The sequence below is a fragment of the Astyanax mexicanus genome, chromosome 13 (genome assembly GCF_023375975.1).
Source record: "Astyanax mexicanus isolate ESR-SI-001 chromosome 13, AstMex3_surface, whole genome shotgun sequence".
In the NCBI taxonomy this organism is placed as follows: domain Eukaryota; kingdom Metazoa; phylum Chordata; class Actinopteri; order Characiformes; family Acestrorhamphidae; genus Astyanax; species Astyanax mexicanus.
Window position 1 is genome coordinate 44,110,370 of NC_064420.1, and position 27,640 is coordinate 44,138,009.

The 27,640-nt window shown below is 38.5% G+C and overlaps 1 protein-coding gene across 2 annotated transcripts in view; it reads right to left on the reverse strand.

Annotated features, from left to right (window-relative positions):
- Positions 1 to 27,640, reverse strand: part of eya4 (EYA transcriptional coactivator and phosphatase 4) — a 162,166-nt gene that overhangs the window by 126,322 nt on the left and 8,204 nt on the right. The window lies entirely within an intron of this gene.

Here is a 27,640-nt window from a genome sequence, read left to right on the forward strand (position 1 = left end):
CGCGTAATGGATACACCGAGCACCCCTCCCGACTATCCCCCAGCTCCCATAAACTACACACCCCTCCACTCCCGCGTGCCCTGCGCGAGCCAAAACATCCCGAGCTGCGCGGTCCTGTAGGCCTAAGTGCTGCAGCTCCACAGTGATGACTGCTATGATACACATGCGTGTGTGTGTGTGTGTTTGATGGCTTGTTTGTCATGAGATGGCTCTTACAGGAGATCCGTGATGGTTCTCCAGAGATCTGACCTTTGCCCCCTGACATCTCGGACTTCCGGTGTCTCCGAATCAGCGGCTCTTCTCTCCATCAAAACACTCCAAACACTCCTAATCCGGGGCCACAGTGAGTCTACTGAGCTTCCCCGACTCACACTGCTCATTAGTGTGTGTGTGTGTGTTATTGCAACTCTATATGCCACGAGAGCCGGAGAATTCTTTTTCCAAACTGCTCTACAAAACATGCTCTAAAAACAGAGACCAATAAGTGTCGCATAAAAGTTAGTATAAAAGTTATTTATATTAAGTCTATATTATTTTTTTTTAATAAAGCTTGATTTCATCAACACCAAAATCAGTCGAAAAATCAATCCGAAAAATTTAAAGAACTTTGAAAGAATCCTCAAGTGCATTTGCAAAGATCATCAAAAAGACAAAAGTATTAAAAAAATATTTGTGATGAGAAAAAATAGGTACTGGTAGGCCAAGGAAGTCCAGTCTTTATAAACAAACAAATAAATATGAATACGAACAACTACCATCCCAACTTATCCCTTCTCTCCACATTAATCTCAGCTATGGGGGGCTTGCAACCCACCTCAAAGCTGCTCAGAACTCCAGAAGTCAAAGGTCCTCTGAGTTCTCTGTTCTCTCAGTGTCAGATTCTTAGGTGTGATACATACTCACAAAATATATGTCATATAGACAGTACAGACACAAGAGCTCCTGGTAGGCCAAGGAAGCCCAGTCGTCTGTACTAAAGACCACTTTGAAGACCAAAACGAAATATATAAGGTTTGAAATGTGTATCATATATCATCCACTTCTACTCTAGCAGTCTGCAAAAACAGCACTCAGCATATTGGATAATGATCATTACCACATCTCATCCGCTCTTAATCTTGTTCGAAAATACTGGATAAAGCACCAGCATTCCTGAAAACACACTTCCACTCTCCACAACTCAATGCTGGGGGCGTTATATACCCCTCTAGCCCATGCCTGGCTTTCCATATGGTGCCAATAGGCTATGCAGAATCTATGTATATATATGTCTATGTCATTATCAGTACAGTGATGGCGGCGCTCAGAGCTGAAGCTAGCATTATGGGATGTAAACAATGTTTTTTAATAAGCTTCTTGTGCTCTTTTTAGGTTATTAATTCCTTGTTACTGGATAAAGCACCGGCATTCCTGAAAACACACTTCCACTGCTCCCAACTCAATGCTGAGGGCTTTATATAGCCAATGCCTGGCTTTTCATATGGTGCCAATAGGTTTGTGTTAAAGGAGAACTCCGGTTTAAAATGGACTTTTGGTGTAACTTAGTAAAACATAATAAAAAGTACTTACCTTTAATGAATAGCCCACCTCTGTTCTTCCTTTAACTTTCTGAGATCCAGAAATTTTAACAGTTTGTCCAAATGTTATTCAGACTGGGTGACACGGGGCATAATTTGCCCGATAAATCCCTTTTTCCACCGTGCGCAGCCATCACTGTACTGAAAATAACATAGACATATATATACATAGGCTCCGCATAACCTAGCAGCCAGCACCAGGAGGCAGGCTATGCAGAGTCTATGTATATATATATGTCGATGACATTAGCAGTATAGTAATGGCGGTGCTCAGAGCTGAATCTAGTGTTGTAGGATATAAACAGTGGTTTTTAATGAGCTTCTTGTGCACTTTTTAAGTTCTTGCCTTTAAGTAAACGCCTGGTTTTAAATGTCAGGGCTCTCTGGATTCTATCAAGGAGGTATGGAGCTACTTTGAGCAGGATAACAGTGGAAAAAGCGATTTATCGGGGCAAATTCTGTCAGTCTGAAGGGTGTTTGGACAAAAAACTGTTAAAATTTCTAGATCTTGGAACGCTGTGGGAGAACGGAGGTGTGCTATTCATCACAGGTAAGTACTTTTTATCATGTTTTACTACAACAAAAGTCATTTTACTCCGGATTTATCCTTTAATATTCTATTGAGAGTCCTATTCTTTTGGCAAAACTTCTCTACAGGGAAAATACTGGACATGCAGCTTCAGTACTGACCCATTGAAAACTACTGAAATAACCACGCATATGAACATTGTCAGAAGAGGAATTGTGTGAGAGGGTCAAACTGTAAAGCTATTTTATTACAGTGATTTCTCTTTCTTTCTTTCTCTCTCTCTCTCTTTCTCTCTTGTTCGCTCTCTCTCTCCCTTTCCTGGGTGGGCTACTCAAAGGAAAATAAAAGGGATGCAAGATTGATAGTCTTTTTCTGTGTTATATAGATAGCCTAAAATAGACCCACTATCCCCAGAGCGCAAATCCAGTCACACCCCCTGACTCTCTCTCTATATGGTCAGAATCATTAATTACAGCCTTTATTCTGGTTCAAAAGCTTTTGGACTAATGCACATTTTTCATACAAGTACAGTTATATGCAGTATTTATATGGATACATGTGACAGTACACATATTTGTCTAGTTTAATTCCACAGTATAACATGGATGTGATGTGAAAGGCTTAAAAAGGCCATAAAAGCCTATTAGAGATAAGACTTACAGAGATAACACTTTACAATTAGGGGATATTTTTATTACCAGTATGACAAAATGTCTCAACTAATTATTAATTGACAATATAATAAATTATTATTAATTACAAATGTTTTAACGAATTTCTCACTTTGTTATTATTTACAACATTCTTAAGCTTTAAAATATATTCATGTTTAATAATGGCTTAACTGGACATTACTAGACAAGACATTACTTTTTTACAATTTTTCCATGTTTATTACTGTCAAAAGTACTGTTACTTGTGACCCTTATTGTACCATTTATCCATGTTTATTACTGCCAAAAGTACTGTTACTTGTGACCCTTATTGTAAGGTGTTAGTGGGGTAATATGAGGCATACTGGAGTCACAGTTTAACCAGAGGAGATTGTGTAAATGTGTGAGTAATCAGAGTGTTTGTTTGGTAAGTTTGGGAAATTTGTATGAATGGTTTATCCACAAAAAATCCTCAAACTTCCCAAATTCCCAGACTAAAACGTTTTGATTTTAGTTGAGTGTTTAAGTTAGTGTTATGCTATGAGACACAAGTGAATTCAACTAGATACAACTAAGTTTGAGGGAGTTAGAGGAAGCCATTTACTGCTCAATCTGACTTTAACAAGAAAACACAATGAAGATTCATACTGGTTTACACCCAGTCATTACTGTAGGATTATAAGTACTACACAAGTTACATATTCATACTAGATTAGAATAACTCTGCAAATATTACTGCCAAAACATAACTGTCAGACTGTAAAACTACATGCTATATACAATCATACTATATTAAAATCACACAATTTAGATTCATACTGGATTAAACTCACCCACCACATATTACTGACAGCAGAAATACTATAGAAAGTTATAATCGTACTGAGTTATAATTAGCAATCAATTATTGGAGGAATGCATATTATAAAAGCATAAATAATTCATGCTGAATTAAAATCACTCACCACATACTACTGACAGGTATAAATACTATATATAATTAGATTCATACTGGGTTATAATTAATAATCAATTACTGGAAGAATGTATGTAATAAACACATTGATTAATAGTAAATTAAAATAATTTACCATATTTTACTGACAGATGTAAATACTATATATAATTAGAATCCTAATAGGTTATAATTTACAATCAATTACTAGAGGAATCAATATAATACAGTGATTTTACATTATTGATAAATATATATAACCACATATTACAAAGTAACGTTTTAATTTGAACTGGTTATCAAGACTTTACTTCGAATCGAACATTTGTTTCTGTTTTCTATCATTAAAAATATTATTTTCAGTCATTTTTATGCAACGTTCCTTTTTTACACTAAAGCATCTTTTTTTTACTCCAGTTCTGATAGGAATGGAATGTGATGAGCAGTTATTAAAGAGCGAGTACTTAAAGAGCATTGTGCTTTCAGAGTGTGATGTGGAGGAACAGGTGACGGGGTGATGGGGAGGTTAATATTCTAAATGAATGCAGATCGATGAAGGAAGGCCGGGGAACGGAGCTGCTGAATTTGAGGCGACCCCAGTTTTAAGGGGATACTGCTAATTAGCCTGGCAGGGTCAAAGGTTATTGAAACTGGACACTAACAAGCCTGCATCCAGAGAAGAGGCTAAAACCTGTGTGTTCACACATACACACACACAGAAAGAGAGAGAGAGAGAGAGAGAGAGAGAGAGAGAACTTACTAAATGAGCAGAATGACTGAAAGTAGCAGCTGGAAGCCACACACACACATCAAACCCCGCTCCTGCCTCAGCACACACACTTACTTCACCAAAAAGTTTTTTTTTTGTTCGTTAGCAGCCTCTGACTAATTACTCAACAATTCTGCACCAGTGTCAGGTCTGCTGTTTAATGTATATATAATGTAGATTATATAGCACAAACCTTTAAACAGAGATTTATAGTGCAGTGTTTCTCAGTCACAATCTGCCAGCATTGCAATAAAGCACAGTGATGCTGCCGACACTTTAAAACTGTTCTTTACTAGGAATAAAATAGTAATGGTTTCAGTACAAAGTACATGTATCCTCGGTTTAGGTACCCAAACCGTGCCCCTGATTAAAGAAGTAAAATGACATATTATGTTCGCATCAATGAAATTTAACTACTTAACAATGTTCACTATTCACACTTATTCCAAATATATAATTCACTCAATTCTAGTATGTACTCCTCATTGTATTTGGTGACTATAATGTTTATTTAAATGTAATATCGCTCTTGGACAAAAACCTTTTCCAAAACTGCAACTGTCTGACTTGATACTATAAATTATATATATATATTTTAATTATGAATGCAAATCCCAACTTTGTAAGATTAAGGTTTTATATTTTTGTAAAGACCTAATTCAGGGGGTCCTATTTTACATCCTTTACAAGGCGTGCCGTAATGCTAATTGCTATCTTACACCCCGCAAACAGTCTATTAAATGACGCCTTCTCCTGCGTCGTTTAAATAGCAAAGGTACTTGTGAATATATCTATCTATGATGAGTGTGGTAGTCTGGAAATGAGGTGTGTACAGGTACATTTCTAGAATATTGCTATCTTGGCAACAGGAAACACAGGTGTGCCACTGACTGAAATAAACTGAGGCACATGTTAACAGTCAGACAACTAAAAAAAAACAGTGAATTCAGTATAGTTGTGTTTACAGCATATATTCTTTTATGAACTACATGAAGTGGAGAGAGATTTGGTCACAAGTTTCACTTATTACTTCTAAATACTTTATTCAGGCTTCCATACTTTTGACCTAAAACCTAAAACCTTCATGTTCAGGCCTTAACATAACTTTTAAGTTAAAAGGGTTAAAATAAACATTGCACTGCAGAGTGAGATTAGAGGATTGGAGAGAACGAGAAAGAGTGTGTGTGTGTATGTGTGTGTGTGTGTGTGTGTGAGAGACCCAGAAGGCCAGTGGAGGTTTCAGTAGGGACACATTCAGGACCCGGAGGAGGAGTGAACAAGGAGTTAGAATGGATTGGTTGTCGGATGTTATCAAGATGTCTTGCAGCTGCACCCCCTGTTTGTGTGTGTGTGTGTGTGTGTGTTTGTGTGTGTGTGTGTGTGTGTGTGTGTGTTTGTGTGTGTTTGTAGGGTACTCCCCTGCATAGAAACTGCTCATTGCCAAGGTTAGTGTCCACACTAGGAATGTGTGACTGTGCCGCTGTGCTGCTGACCCTCAGGGAGGAACAGCTTTAAAGAAGGAAAGTGTAAAAGGGTCACTGAAGTTAAGTACAATCTCTCTCTCTCTCTCTCTCTCTCTCTCTCTCTCTCTCTCTCCATCTAAAAGGACGGCTACTACTGGAATTGACCTCTTTCTGTTCCGCCTACAAATACATCCCTCTACTGGTCCTTTCACCTGATTGGGAAATGTTTTGGATAATGCTGACAAAAAGGCCCTTCAGCCTAATGGGAAACTGTTCAGAGCTGTTATAATGCTGTGTTTGATTAAATATAATGTAGGTAATGAAAGGCAGGTTAAACTTAACATGAAAAACTACAGGGGTTGGACAATGAAACTGAACGCCTGGTTTTAGACCACAATAATGTATTGTCTCGACGGACAGTTCTGGTGGAAACAGGAGAGTTGAGGTGAACACTGAATTCTGCCGTGATTTGATCAGCCATTGTTTTATGTTTTTTGGATACAATCCGGGTTAGCACCCAAACATCCCTTTCAGACAGCTTCCTCTTGCATTCACAGTTAATCCTGTTGGATGTGGTTGGTCCTTCTTGGTGGTATGCTGACATTACTCTGGATACCGTGGCTCTTGATGCATCACAAATACTTGCTGTCTTGGTCACAGATGCGCCAGAAAGACATGCACCAACAATTTGTGCTCTTTTGAACTCTGGCTGCTTCATTCCAAAAAAATATGTTATGTATGTAACTGCTGTGATCATGCATGTTCTATATGTTACAGTATGTTACATTTCTCTGCACCTTATCCGCACTAGAACATTTCATTGTACCGTATCGGTACTGCACTGTGCTGTCTGTTAAATGATCTTGTCTTTTGTATTGATTGTGTTTATTGTAGTGTCACAGTTCAATGTTGTTTTGCACTTTATGTTTGTCATGATTTTTTTTTTTTTTTTACCTGTACTCAGATGTGACGACAATAAAAGCCTCTTGACTTGACCTGATTTGATGAGCTTGATTATACAACATTAAGATCCAAGTTAAAAATGTAATTGGTTGAGAGATGTTCTAGAATTACCAATATTGCACAATAATGGCATTCTGACTTCCTGAATTCTTAAGGAATTTCTCCGCCACAAGATATGACAAATACAGGATATAACAATGCAGCAGGGTTATTATAATAAGGTAGGCTACCAATACACTAAAGACATTTTTATCTTTAACACATAAAGGCTAATACACTTTTGATACTTTAGGGAGATACGCCATTTTCCTCTACATTTTTCTCTTTTCCTCTACAACCTACTATATAAACAAGGTTATATATGTAAAAGACTGATAAAGTAAATTTAATTTGATGCTCGTATCTTTATTCTATTCCATTTTTTTTTACAAATTAAAGCAAAATCATTACTAAAAGTGAAATGTTTAATGATTTCATGCATTATTTACACAGCATCCCAAACAACAGACACATTAGTACACTAAATATCAATGATATTTAGAAGAAGATCAGAAGCAAATAGATCAGCTAATCAGTGGGAACTTGATCTGCTGCACTATTTAATTATTAAGTGCAAAAAAGGGCATACTTACTAATGACACATCAGAAATGAACTTAAACACCCATTTTTAAATTTCTGGTATGTATAAGTACGAATCTCAGTACTGCATCTGGACTTTTTCTCAAGTTAAAGTAAAAATATATAAATAAAAAGAATAAAAAGCCTGATGGTTGTTGTTTTTGAGGTGTCTATTCATTCTCTCTCTCGCTCTCTTTCTCTTTCTCCCACACACCCTCACAGATGTGGGTTCATCATGCAGTTGTGTTTATGTTCTGGAGCGGAGCGTGGTGTGTGAGATCCAGCTGAGTGTCTGATTAATCTCTAATGTAAGACTGAGATTATTTACACTCCGTCCGCACTCACCCAGAAATAAACCACTCTCAGCTCAGCCGGCCGTCTGTACCTCTGCTCATCACTCACATTACTCACACATTCTACACACATCTTATACACTCTCTTTCTCCACTCTACACACTTTACATACACACACAATGCTCCAAAGTCAAAAAGACAAAAGCATTAAATGAGTTAAAGGGATATTTAGGGATGAAACACTGTCTTGTCTATATGGTCACACTAAATCAAAAATATTCTACATAAACACTTTTGATATATTTAAGTTAAGGCTATTTTTAGCAATTGTTATGGGTTCATTATTTAGTTATTGCTTTATTTTTACAGGCATTGTGTATATTGTATAGTTTCCATTACATTTCTATTGGTATTTCATCAAAGTAAAACAGTAATTGAAAATGAAAAAAAATATATTCAATAAAAAAGTTGAATTAAAAATCCAGTTGCCCTTTGCTAAAACTTTTTTCATGATAAAGGTAGCAAAAACAACTAAAAATAATCTTTCTCATTCCCTCGTATACATAACAATCGTATAAAAATAACACACACACACACACCATCCAGGTGCCTGAAACAATATACTATATACAACTATGACAAAGGGTTGTAATGTTGGCTATAGAGGGAACGGAAGAGATGAGCTCATTAATGACTCCATTCTGCCTTCTATCAGTCCTCCCACTGCTCTGAAAGAGTGGATGGGACACTATCTGTGTGTGTGTGTGTGTGTGTGTGCCTGACTGTGGGAGTCCCTCACTTGGGACCCTCGTATCAACATACACACAGTGCCAAGGCAGTCCATTAAATAAAACCATTACAGTCCCATAGGCAGAGTGTTATCAGCCTGGGATAAAACATAGAGCTCAGAGGATATTACAGCTCACCGCTCCAAACTCACTTCCTGTTCAGCCTCGCTCCACATCCAACTACTTCCCAAGCCTGGTATATCTTATTATCTCTTTATATATGACAGAGTTGCATTTCTAAATATGCTTTTGTTGGAGTGACTGCCTCTACTGTCAAGACAAGCTTTCTACTAGTTATTGTAGCATTGCTGTGAGGATGTGAGTGCAATGAACTACGAGGGCATTAGTGAGGTCAGGATGTTGGATGATCATCACCCTACTCCACCCCCAGCTGGAATCTCTGTGTGCAAGACTGGAATACCCTCTGAATAGGGCACCAGGGTACCACCTAAAGAGTTTCTTTGATTTTACCAAATTGAAATCCTCTGGAAAATGATCAAGAGAAAGATGGATGATCACAAGCCATCAAACTAAGCTGAACTGCTTGAATTTGTGCACCAGGAGTAAAGGCATAAAGTTATCCAAAAGCAGTGTGTAAGACTGGTGGAGGAGAACATGACAAGATGCATAAAAACTGTGATTAAAAACCAGGGTTATTCCACCAAATATTGATTTCTGAACTCTTAATACTTGTTTTACATTATTTGAGGTCTGAAAGCTCTGAGTCTTTTTTTTGTTATGTATATATTTATACCTATAAATAGCAAAATCAGAAAAACTGATTTAGAAACTGAAGTGCTCTCTTATTTTTTTTCAGAGCTAAATATATACTGTATATTATTTACAAATTTGCTCTCTTATTGACCACAGTAGCAAAAATCTCAAAATGTGTCAAAATATGAAAATATTTAATATTAAAATCTCTTAATTCAATAAGTCATATTTTTGGTTAATGCTGTGTGGTCCATAGAATATGGCCCTGTCTGTGTTGCTAAGTTGCTAAGAAAAACATTGTTTTGCTCATATGTACACTAGACAACATGGAAGAGAAGACATGGATAAAGATCTTTTTGTCTCTAAACTTCCTCTTTCATAAAATACAACCAGGTCTACGAGAGTTAGCCCTGTAACCCCGTCCCCGTTCTCCTGCATCATAATTCCAGCCGAAGTGTGTAGCTGCAGCGGTAGCTCAGCTCCTGCCAGACAGCCCATTAGAGACAGATAATGAGAGGAAGAGAGCTGGCCATGTACTCGAGTGTCGTAATCCCACATCTGCAACCTACACACACATACATATGCCAACATCACACTCTCATCTCTCTGTTTGACAAGAGTGACACCCGTGTTTAAATCTATAAAACAGGAATTAGGATCATTTCTGAGTTAGAAGGGGAAGAGAGGGGGTGGTGTGAAGCTTCTCACTCCTCTTAAAGCGATAGTTCAGCCAAGTCTCAAACTTGCAGCTTTATCTGCTTACTCCACATGTACTCAATCTGCCAAAATATCTGAGATTATTCAGGCTTCTACATGGCTTATTGCTACTGCTTCTACATCAAGTACATTTTGTCATTTTTGTAGACACTAGTAAAAAGAATGATCATATTTTTACATTTTTTGCAAATTTCATCCAGCAAGTTTGAATATAAAATAAAGATGACATGAGTAAAAGAGACTATACAGCTTCTAAATGCTCATTTTTTTCATCCGCAGGATTTGTGTATGCGGGGTCTCCTTTATCGAAAGTGGGTGTCATTCTAGTGCTATGCCTCAAGTCACAATTATTGTCACCCTCTGCACTGTCCACTGTGGGTGGTAATGCCTTCACACTGTCTTGCGATGAGCATGCTAGCTAGTGTTTAACCTCACTTACAAGATAACACCTCGCAACTTATACAGCTGTGGGCATTCCCAAGCTGTTCCCTGAGGTAACATTTTATGATCAATTAACATACTGCTATCCCATGACTTTTGGCAACCATTTAAAGCAGTGTGATTTACGAATTGGAATTTGGAATTTGTTTGCTTGTGGGGTTGCTAAAGGACACTGTTTACACATGCATTTCTGGACAAGCTGAGAGATACAGAGCCATCACTGAAAGTAAAATAAATGTGGTAGAGTAATAGTAAAGGATTTTACAGTAATTGATGTAAAGCTGTGACTGATATACAACTTTACACAGTTCTTATGAATGTTCTCTGTAAGTCCTTGTGAGTAATGTAGTTCAGCTAGCAGTGTGCTAAACCCTGAGCAGCAATGACAGTCAGCAAAGTGACAATCGGCACAAAGCCAAGGAAGCAATATTTGTACACCATATATGTCAACTTTTGTGTTAAGTGGAAAATAATGCGTGTTTAATCTCTGTATTAAACTTTTCCATATACAGACATTTACACACATGCTTCCCCTAGCTCAGCTCCTATCTCCATCCAGCCTTGCGTGTCAGTGGTCGGGGGTTGGAGGTTGGCTCTGACCTCCGCCCCCAGGAAGCTCAGATACAGGCTGGTCTCAGAGGGCTTTTCTCTGAGCTGCTGAAGAACCGAGCCGGTCCTGGAGCCGATAAGCCGAGGGATAATCAGGCTGGAGCCGGCCGAGGAGCAGCCCGGGACGAGAGGAGTCTGATATCAGCTGCACTGAGGGACGTGAAGACAGGCTTGAATGTACAAAAACTCCAACTCCTACAGTAATGATATTACACATGCTTACCTCCCCTTCCTTACCCACAGTGCACACTCAAACACTGCTCACACCCACTTTCACAACATCTATATGTATGTGTAACAATTATGAGCCACATTCTGTGCTTTTACACTAATCAGCCGGAACTAATATCACCTCATTGTTTCTACACTCCACTAACCATATAGTAGCAATTTCTAATTCTATAGTTAAAAACTGTATTTCTGAATCTGTTTTTCTCCATACTAATCTCTTATCCTCTTTTCACCCTGTTCTTTAATACTCAGGAACCCACAGGAGAGAAAACCACCACAGAGCAGCTACTATTATTTGGGCATGTGCAGGTGTGATGGATCACAGTATAAACCAATAGGGTGTCGGAAGTATATGTTTATACTTCTCTACATCCAATCACAATCAGATTCACTCTATCTGAAAGGAGAGATTCATCTGGATAGGGCTTTTATTGAACAACGAGGAGCCAGAATGAAAAACGTAATGAAGTAAAAATGTAAAAATTTATTTAAAAAATTACTCCAGTAAAGTAACACTTTTACTTAAGTGAGGTAATAAAGTATTTGTACTTGATTACTTGACGACACTGGCAGTGACACTGACATGATGGTGGTGTATGTAGTGTAGTGTGTGTTGTGCTGGTACGAGCGAATCAGACGCAGCAGTGCTGCTGGGGTTTTTAAACACTATTTTAAACACCCAGCTGCTCTACCTTGTAGTAAAGTCAGAGACAGAAGCTCTGAATCTGTTGCTGCACAGTTTGTGTCAGTCATCTTCTAGTCCTTCATCAGTAATCACAGAACACAGCACACAGGACTCTGCCCATAGGACACTGGTCATACTGTCCAACAGGATGTTATTGGCTGAAAATGTCTGGTTGGTGGACTATTCACAGTCCAGCAGTGGCACTGAGGTGTTTAAAAACTCCAGCAGCACTGCTTTGTCTTATCCACTCATACCAGCACAACACACACTAACCCTCTGTTCACACTGGAAAGCGGCAACACGACAGGTGACCATTCATTTCCTATGGCAGGACGCGATTTATAGCCGCGGCACGCCAAAGGTGACAAGCGACAAAGCGGCAGAGCGACAAGCAACATGGAGTTGAAATTTTCTCAACTTTATGCAAATGAATTATGATGTGGTATAGCGACATTCTAACCAAATTTGCTTCTAGCATTTCTTTGAAACCCATCACATACAAGACGGTCCAAGGTCCTCACGGTTCTACTCTCTGAATTTTTGGTTCCTTTTGCATTTCCTTCCTACCATCGTAGAAAAACATGTGGACACACAGGTAAAAATCACAGAAACGACCAATAGTCTGGCAAGCTCGGGAATTATAGCTGCAGAATTAGGTGATCTAGCGATTTCTCATATTTATTCCCATTTCCCTCCAAAATGTATATATATATATATTTTTTTTTTTGTCCTGACGGACAGTTCTGGTGGAAACAGGAGAGTTGAGGTGCATACTGAATTCTGCCGTGATTTGTGCAGCCGTGGTTTTACGTTTTTTTGAACATCCCTTCCTCTTGCATCCACAGTTAATCCTGTTGGATGTGGTTCGTCCTTCTTGGTGGTATGCTGACATTGCCCAGGATACCGTGGCTCTTTATACATCACAAAGACTTGCTGTTTTGGTCACAGATGGGCCATATATATAAAACATTCACCATATCATATTAAAAATGTATTTTTTCCCATTTTAGTGATTTTAATTTAGTTAATGAATACATATTTAATGAAAACACTCATTTAATAAATATTTGTTTCATTTAATAACATTTTTTTGTGCCTTGTTGGAAGCTGGACCATGATGCACGAGCAACTCGTCGCGTTCTAGGGTGAACACAGGGTTAGACACCACCACCATGCCAATCAATGCAGTTCTTTAAAACCTTTAAGCCTACATTTTACTTTGGTCTTAACATTATTAACCTAAAAAAAATGAAACATGGTCCTTATGAGGGAGATGTTGGTTGATGTTCCTGTAGGCATGATTCTTCACTCTGTTTTTTTCAGTTTTTCTCTACGAATTCAGGACAAATTTCTTCTGAAAATAAACACGCTCACCAACTCAATCCTTCCCTCTCCAAGTGTTCCATCCTCCCCAGCTCTGGGCTTCATAGCTCCATCATGTTGGGACAAGAACAAAAGGTCATTCCTCTCCACAGAATGAATGTTTTCAAACACAGCAACTTTAACTCGGTTCTGTTAAATGCAAAGAGCGAGAGATGAGATCTGCTGTAACGGGGTTGTATCTGTGATGCTGGGGGGACATCATTAGTCTGAGAGTGGGGGAGTGAAGACTTCAGAGTGATGTTTCTACAGGAAGGAAGGAACACAGAGGAGAAGGAATGGTCCCTAGTGAGTGTGTGAGTGTGAGGATCTGAGGGGGGATGTAGGGATAGTTAAACGAGGTGTTGAGGTAAGCACTTATCAGTCACTGCTGCAACTCATTATGTACACAAATACACACTTAAAGACATTCTATCTGTCTCTCTTTCTCTTTCTCTGTCTCAGTTAAGTGAGTTTCGAACTCTTTAAAATCAGTAACTCCAAATTCAGTATACTGGAAAAATCTTAAATTTGCAATTAAACTTTTTGACAATACAAACACTTTTCTTATAATCATACGAGGCGGGTGGTTATAAGGTATGGCTCTATAATTTGTAATGTTATAAGTAAAGCTGTCATTTCTGTCATTCTGCAGACATTTAACATTCCACAGTGAACAAGGCAGTGGGTGGTAATGGGGTGGTAATGATCATGTCCGGCAGCATCTGGCTAGGTTTGTCCATGTGAGCAGACAAGCAATCTGGCAGAAATTCACATCCACATTCAATGCAGGAGGATCCAAACACATTTCTCACATGTAAAAGCAGATTATCTTGGCTTCTATGGGACATGACACAAGTCATGGGACACAATATTACCCTATGACTTTTTACAAATGAACAAAATGTATAAATAATTACATTTAACTTATGCAGACCAAAATACATCATACAAATAAACTAAACTAACAGCAGCATTCATTTGTTTACTGGCTGTCAGAAACAGTGTTAAATGTTTGTTCGAATGGCCATCTGCATCTTTATACACAATTTCATATTTCTCTCTCTCTCTCTGTCTCTCTTTCATTTTTTCTCTGAACCCCAGTGTAGAATTTGCCAAGTCTGCAACATTTCTTCCAGGTGTTTCAGGATTTTCAGAGTCATCTTCACTTCAGTAGATCAGTGCAGTCTGGCTAAACTAGTCCACAGCTCAGTGCTTTGAGTGCTGTTTTAAAACCCTACAAAATACAGTCAAAACAAAGTTCAGCAACATCAAATGCTTGGAAAGGCCAACGGAAATGTCCAGAAATTGGAGAAAAATGCTCTATATGTAAACAAATTCTGCATTTATGCTGCCAAAGTCTTGGCGGAGTGACCTTCAGAGTTGAAACAGATCATAATAATAATAACTGAATGAGCCAAAAAAAGAAAACCAACCATACTGTTGATACAAATACAAGAGCTTACAATTAAGCTGAATACTGGGGTAACACTATATAAACCAATAACACCATTACATCCAACTAACCTGGGGACTACATAACAACAGCCAAACATCTTCCTGAAATCACTTAAGGCTGCTTTCACACCTACCTTGTTTGATGTAAACCAAAATAGCAGATATAAAAAGTGCCACATACCATGGTCTGGACCAAAATTAGTTCCAATCAGAACAATGGCTTGATTTGCTTGCAGTGTGAACACAATTTTCTAGATGGTTCAGACTTATAGGAAGCTGAGGCAGGTGATCATTACCCATTAAACAACAGATAAACAAAAATAATCAGACTCCTTATTTATTAAGATTAATCCTTATTTATAACATTCATTTAGGTTTGTGATGATACACTTGTGATGATACACTTAAATATGTATTATTAGACTTATTTAAGTTAATATTATAATGTAATTTTATATTTGACCTGTTGATGGAACTGTTTTAAAGTTATACCAAACAGGTAAAAGTCCTTTGTAAAAAAGTCCCTTTTACACACACACATACACACACACACACACACACACACCTTATACATTTCCCTTTGCTTCCTATAAGACCCTTTCATCCTCTCTCTCTCTAAACACTGCTCGAGTTCGCTGATGAATGAAGCTGAACTTCAGAGATCACGGAGATACACAAGCAGAAGAATTCCCAAGTGCTTGCACATGCACACACATACACAATAGTAAATGAAAGGTGGTAAAAATACATGGTCCTTGTTCTATTTCTGTGCCAGGCTTCAGATATGAAAAACGTAATCTTTTGACATCTTATTTTCTGATTCCTTATAGAGTTTATCATATCCTATGCCTGTATATTATGTACAGTACAGGCTAAAAGTTTGGACACACCTTCTCTTTTTCAATGCGTTTTCTTTATTTTCATGACTATTTCCATTGTAGATTCTCACTGAAGCATCAAAACTATGAATGAACACATGTGGAGTTTTATACGTAACAAAAAAAGGTGAAATAACTAAAAACATGTTTTATATTCTAGTTTCTTCAAAATAGCCCCCCTTTGCTCTGATTACTGCTTTGCACACTCTCCTTGCATCATTCTCTCAATGAGCTTCAAGAGGTGGCCACCTGAAATGGTTTAGTTTTCCAACAGTCTTGAAGGAAGGAGCTCCCAGAGGTGTTTATTAGCACTTGTTGCTCCTTTGCCTTCTTCACTCTGTGCTCCAGCTCACCCCAAACCATCTGGATTGGGTTCAGGTCCGTTTTTTTTAAGTACATAAAACTCCACATGTGTTCATTCGTAGTGTTGATGCCTTCAGTGAGAATCTACAATGTAAATAGTCGTGAAAATAAAGAAAACTGATTTAATGAGAAGGTGTGTCCAAACTTTTGGCCTGTACTGTAAATGTAAAAGAGGGAGGTTCTGGGTGAAAAGAAATTGTATGTATGTGAGGAGGTGAGGAGCATGGTGTGGAGCTAAGGTGCATGTCTGTGTGTGTGTGTGTGTGTGTGTGTGTGTGTGTGTGTGTGTGTGTGTGTACAATCCATCACTTTAATGGCAGTATGGTGGTCCTTATCTCTCTTCCTCGTAATTAAAGATAATAAACCCACACACACTCGTCTCTGAGCCTCTTCACTTACAGTCTCTCATCCATCATGCGCGCACACACACACACACACACACACACACACACACACACACACACACACAGTCACACATGCATGTTAGACTAGGGTTAATGCATACATTCACTCACTCATGAACACACAGCTGCAACCGTAACTATTAGTTAATCCACTCTTCCCACCCACCCACTCAACACACACACACACCTACACACACACACACACACACACACACACACACCTACACACACACACACACACACACAACCCAAGATCTCTAGAAGAGAAAACTGAATATCGCTGGGACAATGATGACCCTGCCACAGCGTTTCATCTTTTAAGGAAGCAGGAAGGCAGTGCATTTTGACAGAAAAGAAAGAAAGAAAGAAAGAAAGAAAGAAAGAAAGAAAAGAAAGAAAGAAAGAAAGAAAGAAAAGAAAGAAAGGCATTGTGACACAATGTAAAGCAGAATTTTTTCTTACATACATTTTGTATGACATTTAATATATATACAAAAATATACGCCAACAAGTTGAAATTGAACTTTACTTTATGAATGTAATGACGAGTTTATATAGGTTTATATATGTTTATTGAGAAAAACTGTACAGATGAAGAACCACACTCTCTTTTGTGTGATTTGGAAATTAATTTTACATGTCATTTAATATCCTAGGTCCACTGAAACATAGGTCAACTTATAATGTGGGTTCACATTTCTTTACTTGACCAACTTTAAACTCAGTTCATGCCTTAAAGCAACATTATGCAAATATACGACACATATCTAATATATAATAGCTTGTCCAGAAATGCATGTGTAAAGCATGTAAAGCAAATTTTTTACGACTCATCAGTAAAACGGGTGCCTAGGAGCGAGAAATGCTGGTCTCCCTCACATCACTATTAGGAGTGACCGACTGTCTTATGCGATGCCAGATCATCACACCAGCAGCACCATGCAGCTTCTTTAACAAACATTACTGTTGTTGGATGCCAAAGAGAACATGGATTCGTTGCTGAAACAGATACTGTTCCAGAACATTTACATTTACAGCATTTAGCTGATGTTTTTACTCAGAGCAACTTACAAGGTTATTTCTATTACAAAGTTGCCCAAGGACTCTTATTGGTGAATTGCAGCATTCAGTCACCTACACCTGGAATTGAATCCCAGTCTCCCACATGTTAGCTCACTGGCAAATGGTGGTGTTATCCACTGCACCACACCAAGCACCACATAAAATATCTGGTTTCTCACTGAAAACACCACTGCAAACTAAGGTGATGATGACAGCCTATATGTCAGCCAATTCATTAAAACGTACATCCTGCTGCTGAACAAATGAACCCCCTCACAAAGTCAGTGCGAAATTCATCATAGAGGCATATTCAGCAGTCAACAGTCTCTCATTAAGAGGTACACTACCCAAATAGGGGAGCGGGAGGAAGCAGTTTTACACCCGCTTTTGGAAAGACCCTGTGTCTAATCAGACCACGCCTGTATTTAGACAAAACTGCATGTACGCCAAGTTATTTCTTACATTTACATTTACTATAAATATAATACATTTCCCAACCAACCATGTATAGAAGCAGCCAGACATTAGACATTGTCAGTACTGGTGGTGCTGATTTCTGGGATGTTGGGAGGGGTGAGTGGGCCTTATATTCGGTCTGATTATCTCACTGTGGAGGTTAAGCAGAAATTGAGTTACAGTGAACTGGAGGGGTTTGGCTGCAGTCATGAGAGCCTGTAAATCAGTACTGCCTTCCCTGCACTCGACTCTGAGAACGAACACAGCACACTGCTACAGCCACATGTCCTAACACTGCAGCAACCGAGGAGAAATCAGTCTCTCACACACCCCCACGCACTCTCACACACACACACACACACACACACACATATACACACGCACGCACACATACACAAACAAAAACATATCAGTCTGATATTTTCACTGGGGATAGATAAAACTGCAGCTATCGGGGGAATGCACTCCTTTTAACTTTTATTGATACTGCCTCGTCTTTGATGGGCGGGTATGAGTATAAACACAGTTAGTTCCACTGATTCATCACCAACAGACAGAAGCAAACAACAAGCACACACGCACACACACACACACACACACACATGCAGAGCAATGGCCAAAACTGTGTAATAGTTTATAAGGGTTCAAGAATGGGGTGCTATACTGGGGTCGGTACTACAGTTAAAGAGAATGCCTGACTATGAGAAAGAAAGAAAGAAAGAAAGAAAGAAAGAAAGACAGAGAGAAAGAAAGACAGAGAGAAAGAAAGAAAGAAAGAAAGAAAGAAAGAAAGAAAGTGTCTATGGGTGTATCCCCATTGTGCACTAATTATTAATAATACCTAGTTTTGGAATATGAAGTATGTGATATAGATGAATGAATGAATGAAATTCAACTTATATAGCACCTTTCTAGAAATCCAAGGTCGCTTAACAGTTTACACAAATTACACACAATCATTCATACTCAGCACTCATCCACACACCAGTGAGAAGAGGCAGCCAATAGCGCACAGCGTACTCTCAACCGGAAACAACCGTCCACCTGGAGGACTGCATCGGGCACTACAGCATTTACCCAGAATCTAGAGTTCCAATCCATATCTGCGCACACAGTCATACATACGATTTACACACACAAACGTACATACATGACACACACGTACACATACCAGATCAGTTTAGAGTATTCAATTTTCTCTGGGCAATTTAGAATATCCAACTTAACCTGAACTCCATGTTTTTGGACTGTGGGAGGAAACCAGAGTCCCCAGAAGAAAATCACACAGACACGGAGAGAACATGGAAACTTCACCCAGATAGGGACTTGAACCCTAGACCCCAATGCTGGGAGGCGAATGTGCTAACCACTAAGCCACCGTGCCGACCAATAAAAGTGATAAAAGTGTCAAAGTTGACTATACACAAATATCATGATACATACTGAGTTTTAAAATCTGGTTATGGGGACTCTGATATCCCACAATTTGAAAAAAAGTAATAACCCAGCCGAGCAACACTTTATCACTGTCTGTTAGTAAAAACATATACATGTACAGTAATAATGTGTGTACTAACCTGTAGTTATTACAAAGTCATACTATTAGGATTAATATACACCTTAGGTTTAATTTGAATTTTGCAATTCAGATCCAAACCAAATTTTGTGTTTGAAATTAGATTACAACTTGTATTTTGCACAACCTTTGTATTTGAGAAATTAATCTGATTAAGTTTCTGCAGTCTAAACATACTCTATATAGTCTTATAAGAGCTAGTGTGTTGTACGCAATAAGAACGCAGACCCTTGAAACCCTTTACGCAGAATCAGTTCTCCTTCACTGGTGTTTGTTGGGAGTGCGTGAGCTCTTCATTCACTTGTTTGTTGGGGAGTGTGTGAGCGTGCTGAGGTCAGATCAGTGATTTGCTGGTGTGAGGAGTTGCTGTGAGCTTGTTAAGTTCATAAGCTAAGGCTTGTTCCTCGTTATGATTACTAATGAGCCCCGCCATGGTGATGATGAAGAACCTCTTTCTGGGAATCCTATTCCCCTGATGACTAACAACCCCTGGCTGACTCCCTCACATCAGCTTTAACACACACACACACTACGAACGGCTTAACGACCTTTAAGAAAGGTCATTTACTGGGACAGTCACCAGAAATAGCCATTCAAAAATGTAGAAGATATTTCTCATGTCTGATTGCTCTTCACAGACACCTCCCTCTTCTGGAAGAGTGGACGATAGAAGGAGTTGGGGTTGGAGACCACTTGTCAAAGTATGCTTCCTGAACTCTACAGCTACACACTACACACACACACGTCTTTCTTATCTATGTCTGGATGTGGAAGTCAGTTCTTCATAAAGAACAGGATTCCTGAAATATTTTGCATACATCTGAACCATTTATTCACATTGATAAGCCATAACATTAAAACTACTTGCAGAAGACATAAGCAATATTAATTATTTGGTTACAATAGAACCTGTCAGTGTTCTAATTGGGTGTTTCTGGCTTTTGAGAAATAATTTTTGCCAGACATTAATAATAAATCAGTCCGTTTTCATCTTTTTTTATTTCAAAAATTTTCCCATTTTCTCCCCCAATTTACACGGCCAATTACAAATTACACAACCCACTTATTAGGACTCCCCCTATCACTAGAGATGCCCCAACACCAGGAGGGTGAAGACTAGCATATATTGTGCTCTCTCAGGGCTCCAGTAGCCAATGGCAAACTACATAAACAGGATTCGAACCACAATCTCCTGATCATAATGGCAGCGCTTAGCTCGCTGGACCACTCAGACCCTTCCAATCTGTTTTTATCTCTTTTTAGCTAGCGGTTGCTTATCATATTGTATCCAAATTTTACACTAAGTGGATAAATAAAAATGCACCGAAATTACTTGGAATAAAATATTTTTACATACACACACGCTCATGCCAGATTTTCTGTTAAACTCAGTAACTCATCACAGTAAAATATTCTATTTTTAAAAGCATGAAAACTACCCTAGGGTGTTTGAATACATTTAAAACAATAAGTCTAATTTACTGTTGATTCCCAAAACAGGTGCTATCAATGGTGGACAGGGGTTAACAGGGGTTGGAATGGCAGCAGCAGGCACTAAACTCCAGTTACCATCATTCAACATTTCTGACAGTTTGGCTCAGTCGGAACAGCCTTCGTTGCCCTCACTTGTAGATGAACTTTGGGTGGCTCACTCACTGGTTTGAGGTTTGTGTGGTTTGTTAGAAAGTACTCACCATTGCTGACCAGAAACACCTTTACAAGCTGTGTCATTTTTTTGTTGGGAAGCTTTATCCCAGTCATCGGTCTGAGAACAAAAGAGCATTATTCACTTAATCGCTCATAATGTTTTGGATTGTTAGTGTTTTCATATATTACTTATTTTGCTATTTTGTAGAACACCTTGTATCTCATAAATGCCAGATTGCAGTTTTACAGGAGATGAGAAAAATCTTTTTACGTTTCAGTGAAAGTCAGCTTGAAAAAATTTCAAGCCATTTTGGAGGATTTCTCAATCGGATAGGAAATAGTATCATGTCCCATGACTTTTGTCATGTCCCATGCAACCTTAAGAATGCTGCACTGAACTTTTGCATCAAATGTGGTGTCCACAGGTGTCCACAACTGTGGTGTCCACTGTGCAATAGGTAATGCCTTCTATAACATATTTCACAATATATCATATAGAGAATAATATATATGCTTTATACAGAATGTATCAGAGAAGTATTACATTTTTGTATAGCTGCTTTCTGATAAAATTAGTTGTAAAAAAAAAGCGCAATACAAATAAATTTGATTTGATTTTGATTTGATATACACATGGCCCTGTGAATCGAGGAATGTTAAATGTCCACAGATCTTCAGAAATTGAACATCCCATGCATCTGACACCCAGAAACTCTCTCCCAGTCTTCACTCCATAATTCACACTGTCTTGCCATGAGCATGCTAGCATGTGTTCAGCCTTGCTGACTAGATAACACCTCACAACTTATATTAGTGTGAGTGTTTCCAAGCAGTCCTCTGTGGTAACACTTCATGATCAATTTACACACAGCTGTCCCATGACTGTTGGCATGTCAATGTATATTGTACGTAGTAGGGGTGTGCCATATTGTATCATACGCGATAATATCGCCAACATTTCTGAATATCGTGAACGATATTATACCCTGAAATATAACCCCTAATTATAACATCAGGGTACTACTTTTTTGCTGTTTTTAGCAAAATAAAAATTCACACTGTTCTCATTTCTCATTATATTTCTACTATATAAGGTAGATTTTACTTTAATCCTGGATATATGGAGATATTTGGAGTGCATTATTATTAGTATCATGACATTCTGGATCATTGACTTTTACAAATCTAATACATTTCTTGTATTTTTTAGTATCTCATTTAGGGGTGTACCATTTAATTCTCATTTTGTTGCAGTAGTGTATTCTTGATTTTTTTTTTATGTTAATTCAGTGTTTTGTCATATCGTCAAGGGTATCGTTATCGCCAAAATACCATGAAATATCATGATATTATTTTAGGGCCATATCGCCCACCCCTAGTATATAGTATATGTATGTAATAGTATGTAATGTTTCAGTATTATATACATATAAAATATATCTCTGTATGTGTGTGTGTGTGTGTGTGTGTGTGTGTCAGTATGTTTGCATGCATGCGTGTGTGTTTAATATTGTAGTTGTCTATAAGACATACAGTGCTAATTCTGTGGAGACTCTTAAATCAGACTCTTATTTTCTTAATAAACATGATATCAAGCAGGCTGATGGGTGTGTGTATCCCCACATCACATTAATACAGAGCACAGAACCAGACTGACTGATACCCAACCTCAATACAGCTCTAACACACACATACACACACACAGTCATTTGTTGGTGGTTTGTTGGGGTAATCAGCTGTGTAATTGGACAGATAACTGAGGCCTCCACACAGAATACGATACTCCACTGATATCCTCCCTAAACCTACACACTGTACTCTGTGTGTGTGTGTGTGTGTGTGTTTGTGTGTATGTCTGTGTGTGTGGGGGGCTTTGACTTGAGTGTGGGAGAGATAGAGAGGGAAAAAAATAGGAGATAGACAGGCATATGCAGTTACGTTTACATACAGCATTACTGAGTAAACTAATTTAGAATAAAGAGACTCAATATGATGACTTGTTTTTGCTGTAACCATGGAGAGCCACTAGAGTATGGTATGTTTTGAGGTGGCTAACTTGCTCACTATATACAGAAAAATGCAGGCCATTATGCATCGGTTGCACCACAGACCACCCACCCAAAAAGGCATGCTGAAGGCCTCCAAGCACTGTTCAATTCAATGGTATTACACCTTTTTTATCAATACATTAAATTAAAATTCAAATAAATCCACTAATTTCTACACTGCCTGGCCACCAAAGAAAAGGTCACACACTCTAATATTTTGTTGGACCGCCTTCAGCTTTGATTGCAGCACGCATTCACTGTGGCATTGCTTCGATAAGCTTCTGCAATGCCACAAGATTTATCTCAATCCAGCGTTGCATTAATTTTTACCCAAGATCTTGCAGCAGCATTGATGATGGTAGAGTCTGACCACTGCACAAAGCAGATCTTCTCCATCCAGCACATCCCAAAGATTCTCAATGAGGTTAAGGTCTGGACTCTGTGGTGAACTCTCTCAATCCATGTGTGAAAATAATGATCTCATGCTCCCTGAACCACTCTTTCACAATTCCAGCATCATGAATCCTGACATTGTTATCTTGGAATATGGCCGTGCCATCAGGGAAGAAAAAATCCATTGATGGAATAACCTGGTCTATATTCAGTATATTCAGGTAGTCAGCTGACCTCATTCTTTCAGCATATACTGTTTTTTGGCCATTCACGTGAAGTATATTATCCCCTATGCAGCTTGTTGCCAAATGGTTGCTGTGGTGCCACAAGTGATTAGTTCATAGGGTTATCATGGTGTAGTCAAATCATTGTGATATTTAAAGGATTCAAAATCCTTTGCACCTAATTTATTTCTTCATTAACATCATACATTAAATTTAAACTAAAGCAATACAAAAATCAATCAATCATCAATATATGTATGACTTAATATATGATGTTAATATCTTCAATAAGTTATGCAGTGAAACACCAACTGATGAATAAAAAGAAGAAGAAGAATATAAATTGGAGAACAGTATAGTAAAGAAGATATAACAAAAAAAACTATAACACGGTATTGCTTCTTTGATGTAAGGACACAAATGTTGTACAGGCTGAAAGTGATTATCATTAATAACCGTGATGAATAAGAGTAAATACAGGTGTCTCCAAAAGGTCAGGAAGCAGAGTTTCTCAGGCAGATCGTCCTCACCGTGAGCTTTGATACGCTTAACGACCCCAAACGCACAAATATACAAAAACCTCACTTTACCCTGATGGTGTGACATCACTAGCGTTCAGGAGGTTCTGGAGGTCCAGCTGACGTCATGGCACCAAGACAAGCCATCCTCCCCTCTATTATCAGCTTATTTATCTGAGCCACAGACCTAATGGGAGAGAAAGAGAGAGAGAGAGAGAGAGAGAGAGAGAGAGAGAAGGTGGAGAGAGAGAGAGAGAGAGAGAGAAGGTGGAGAGAGAGAGAGAGAGAGAGAGGTGTTTGTGAAGATAGAGAGTCTTCTCTATAAACATTTCTTCATTGCCTCTCTCTCTTAGTCCAAACACAGCCAAAGACAGACACACCCATTCCCTTTATCTCCATCGAAACGGGATGACCCCTAGAACCCGGTTTCACAAATCCAGTTCTACCTGCTGCTCAACACATATCATTTATATTGAGCTGAAAATACAAGCACTGAAGAAATAGAATAGGACTCTATAGAGTAGACTAACATGAACCCACTGGCACTGTGCCTAATGCTAGGTGTGGGACACAGAGGTATAAACAGCCTAACTAAAAGGAGAGAGCCAGAAGGTAAAATAGACACAAGGGCACCCCGAAACAAACCTGAGTAGCATCTCAGTTTACAATTTTTTATATCTATTAACTGCTGGATCTGCAGCCTTTATCTAAGGGGATACAATCATTTCAGAACACTAGACTAAGTAAGTTTTGAGTCTTAAAAGACATTTTCTAGAGTGTTATTTCAGTGTTGGTGTATTTATAAGCAAACGCTTGTGCCCTTGCTAGTTTGTTTGAACTAAAATAAGTTATATTAAAGTCATATTAAATATGTAAAACTGAATATTGCAATTTATTAGGGGTGTCACGATCTCGATATTTTATCGAAATCGAATCGAAATGAGGTCATGGTCTCGAGTATCGAAGTCAAAAAGAGGATCGACGATCCCTCCCGCGCGTGCTACGCCCTCAGTTCTGCTGTGTGAGAGACAGCTGCCTTTCAACCAAGGAGGAGAAACTGAAAACGGATTTATAGAAATATAGACAGGGCTCTCAAGTTTTGAGTGTCGGCGGGAGTGTGATCACTGTTTTTTATCTGTCCAACGGGGGAGGGGGGGCGGGGGTTGGGCGCGCAGGTTTTGTATCTGTATCTAACGGAGGGGTGGGTGCGCGCAGGTGAGAGCGTGTGAACTCGCTGAAATGCGTGTGTCAGTGTGACTTGAGAACACTGACTATAGATCACAGTGAGGTGGATTAAAAATCTTAAACTTATAATTGACTACACCTGTTGCTTTCCATTGAATTAAAAAAACATCTTTCTCTCAGATAAAGTAAACACAAGCGTGTTTCTGACTAAAATAAAAGCTTTTCAGGAGAGATATAAGTTATGTGTAAATATTTATAAGACAATACCTGACAAAATCTGTTTTAATGACGTTAATAAACATCACTGTGACAGCGCTAGTCACAGTTTCACCACATCACTTATCTAACCAGCCTGTACTGATTTCTGCCCCCCAATAATGCTTTCAATAACCTCTAATAGCCTTTAATAGTCTTCAGTAGCCTTTAAAAGACTTACCTGGCGGCCGTGGTGTGTCCACTAAACTCCGTAGTTATAAACATCCTGAGGTTAGCAGCGCGCTAACTGACCTGTTTATAATGTAATCAGAGCAGTGACTCCGTGTCGGCTGTTCTAACCTGCTGCTGTTAGCTGCTTGGGCTGAAAGATGAACTGTAGTGAGCTGTATTATCCGGTTAGTGGGGTTAAAACCTTTATTTGTTTACAGAAACAGTAAAAACGGACTGGCTGAGCTCTGTAGCCCGTGGCTGGGCTGTACTGAAGTAGTGACTGAGTGAAGAGAGCGGGGCTTGTGCTGCTGCTGCAGCTCCGACTAGTGGTTGGATGAAGAACTGCAGCTTCATGTAAGTGAGCAGTTTCACCAGCCATCCACACACAGCTCTGATAAACTGCTTGTTTTAATAGTGCACACTGTTGCTACCAAAAAAAAGTCACTAGATGGCATTACCATATATATCTTAATAAATAATAATAATAATATTTATAATATTTATAATAATAATAATAAATATATTATTTAAATTTTATGAGGCATAAAATAATAACAAGAAAAAAAAAAGGAAATCGAGAATCGAATCGAATCGTGACCCTCAAATCGAAAATGAAATCGAATCGAGGATTTAGAGAATCGTGACACCCCTACAATTTATACATTCAAAGATGATTTTTGAGTTTATTTAACTGTTGGTTGCCATTAGCATTTTCCTCTTTAAAAGCTGTCTGACCAGTGGTAGGATGGTCCACCCTTATATGTGAGCCTTGAGGAAGTTTTTCCTTGCCTCACTGGGGGTTCTTTAATGTACATTGAGTGTTTTGTCTGATTGTCCTGTAAAGCTGCTTTGTGACAACATCATTGTAAAAAGCGCTATACAAATAAATTGAAATTGAACTAGCACCATCTACCATGCATAATTTACACCATGTAGGCATCATTCTCCACAGACTACCCTGGTTAAACTAGTATAAACTAGTCATATATAATGGTTAACTGCCTGGCCTCCATGTAGTAGGCTGTAAAAAGCATAATTATTGCACAAAGCAATGGATATAAAAAGGTTTGATTAACTCAATTTTTTGAGTTAAATTTACTTAACATTTTAGGTGGATCAGTTTCCTTCTGTTAATAAAGTAAATTCAATATATCCAGGCTTACAGTGTAGAACAGGCCTAATATGGTTAATTTGTTCTAAGTTTTAGTAAAGACCCTGTTTGCCCTGCAGCATGTTTGCTGTTTATTTAGGTTACTGTTAGAACATCCTGACAGAAGCACATTACAATAGTCTAGATGATTTGAATCAGTTATAGCACCAAAATGTATTAGCTACTGAACCAGATATGAAATCAGTCAAATATAACGTTAATATTAACATTACATGTTAATGTTAATGTGTGTGTGTGTGTGTGTGTGTGTGGTTGTTCATAGTGACGAAAGTGCTGCTGACTACTCTGGGAAGAATGGCTGATGTAAACAGACGGAGGTTCCCAGCTCAGTGTTTACGGCCAAGAGCTGAGGCTAAGTCTCTCAGACACACACACACACGCGCACACACACACACACACACACACACACACACACACACACACAGTTCTCTCAAACATACTTACAGTATAGCTACATATAGGTGC